The sequence below is a fragment of the Apis dorsata genome, unplaced genomic scaffold (genome assembly GCF_000469605.1).
Source record: "Apis dorsata unplaced genomic scaffold, Apis dorsata 1.3 scaffold_4, whole genome shotgun sequence".
In the NCBI taxonomy this organism is placed as follows: Eukaryota; Metazoa; Arthropoda; class Insecta; order Hymenoptera; family Apidae; genus Apis; species Apis dorsata.
The window spans coordinates 160,347-162,984 of NW_006263307.1; the positions used below are offsets into that span (position 1 = coordinate 160,347).

Sequence of the window (2,638 nt, forward strand, 5' to 3'; positions counted from 1 at the left end):
GCAGTTATAGTTCGCGCATGCATGTATGTATACAAGTATTGTATATAAAATGCATAAATATTTGTATTAATTACTGCCATTAAATTGTAACGTTTAATTAATTTTAATAATTAAATATATTTCATATACGTAATATTTTATGTTATAATTTACATTTATATTTAAATTTTTATTAGACAAATTGTTTATATATGCTAATAAATGTGAAATTACGCGTAGATCATCAGATAAATAAATCTAAAGATGATTATGCACGCCATCAAATCTATTCCATATGCCTTAATTATATCATAAAAATAGCAAAAAAGAAGAAACAGAAATTCACAACGCTAGATCGGTTAGTTATGAAAATTTTTCGCGAACGTAGCAGAAAGAAGAGGGACTCGCAGTTTCAGCAGTATTACGACCGCTGCTCTTCAAAACGCGCAGAGGGTACCCGCTTTTCCCTCTTCTCTTTTTCAGCTTTCTCTCCTTCTCTTTTTCACCTTTCTCTCCTTCTCTTTTTCGTCTCCTCTCTCAGAACCCTTTTCTTCCTGCCAGTAGTATCTGTCTCGGTCCACGATTCTACTTCTACACTCAACGTTGCTATCATCCCCCCCACTCACTATTCTTTCCACTTCTCTCCCCCCCCCCTCCTTCACTTCGCAACTTCTCTATCCTCCCCCTCTCTCTCTCTTCCTCCCTTCTTCTCTCTCCCACTTTCTGTCTCTCTCACGCCGCATCCCCCCACCCTACCACTCAATCTGCTCTCTTCCTTCTATTCGCTATCCCTTACGCGACTTCTCCTTCTTCTTCACTCTGTTCCTGACCTTTTCTATTCAAGAGATGTGATTGCAGCTTGCATATTTTACGAGACCAGCCTCGAAGCGTATGCTCATCTTTATCCATCTATCCGTCTATGTTGTATTCGTCTGTTCGCCAACTCAACCCCTTGCACTTCTCGTCGCACCACCAAGATTTTACCCTTCGCGCTTTCTCTCTCTCTCTCAATGCTTTGTTTCGTGATTAACCTTTAAAGTTATTCGTTACGAAAATTTACAATGCAAAATCTTTTGGATTTACTTAACGATCAGTTTTATTTAAATAACGATAAATTGGGATTAGATAGACAAAATCATTTTCGGGATATCGTTGTTGTTTCGATATTGAACGAGATTTATCACGCTCGAAATGATCTAATTATTCCCCTCCTACTACATTTTTTACTGAATTAAACGATACATTCAATATGTTTCATCATATAGAAAATCATGGAAATAAAAATTCAGTTGTATGTAAATTCAGGAGTAATAACCTAACCTATAAGTAATAAAGATATTTGGAGATTTTATATATCGAGATGTATAATAATCTGTATTTTATTATATCTATAGATCTAATTATTCCCCTCCTACTACATTTTTTACTGAATTAAACGATACATTCAATATGTTTCATCATATAGAAAATCATAGAAATAAAAATTCAGTTGTATGTAAATAACCTAACCTATAAGTAATAAAGATATTTGGAGATTTTATATATCGAGATATATAATAATCTGTATTTTATTTTTCTATAGATCGATCTTCTAATCGACTCATATGTTATACTCAAATCGATATAAGAAAAAGAGAGATACGTATGAAATAAAAAGATACGATATACGAGACACGTTCTTTCGACGCTGTTAATACCATTTATAATCATCGAACGAACAAATTACATGTTTTTTACTTGAAAACATGAAATCTGGGTAATTATAATACTCCATTTTTTGGAGTATTATAGAGCTTTCACAGCGCTTTCATAAATACTGTAATTAGGGTAGATCTTTCTTCACCCAAGCTTTATCGTAATATGACAAATCACGCTTAATGCATCTTCTCTTCTCCCTTCTCGACTATAATACCATCTTTTATTTCTTTTCTTTCCTTCTTGTAAATATATCAATTTATTTTATTACGATATAAAATAGTTTTAACAGTCTTTTCCATTTAATCTCAATGTTCTTTTCATCGAAAAAATTAGTATAGGTTAGGATTTAAATAACATAATATTTGTTATAGATTAGAGTTCAAATTAAGAAAAGATGGAAGATGAAAAATTCGAGAGAGAGAGAGAGAGAAAAGAAATTATGCAAAAATGTAGCGAATATGAAGAATGCAATAATCAATAGCTTTGCAAAGAATAAAATCCCTTGATATCGTCGCCCTATATCCAATGGTAATCCAGTGGAGGCTGTCACGCGAAAACACGTTTTGCATGCAAAATCGACGGACCAAATAACCGAGAGAAGCATTTCAAATTCCCTGACCAAGAGCCGTCTCTGTCGAGAATCGATATCTGCCTCCAACCGAGAGAAGCGATCGTTTTCGAAGGAACTGATTCGACCTTTCGTTGAAACGTATAGATTGTATAATATCACGGCATGTACATGTATATATAAATCGATCTTATCAGCATGAAAATGGGATCGTAACAGCACCATTTCGCCTAGCTCCGTATTTCCGAAAATATATATATATATATATATCGAAGGTGTCAAAGATATTTCTTGGTTCGAATACCACGAGATCGAATTTAGATTCCATTTCTCTGATTTTGTGCACACGTCAATCAATTACTTAATTTATTCTTCTAAGAAAATTATATATAT

The 2,638-nt window shown here is 33.5% G+C and overlaps 1 protein-coding gene across 10 annotated transcripts in view; it reads right to left on the reverse strand.

The window, feature by feature from the left end:
• LOC102677413 overlaps positions 1–2,638 on the reverse strand; it is a 32,104-nt gene that overhangs the window by 24,794 nt on the left and 4,672 nt on the right. The window lies entirely within an intron of this gene.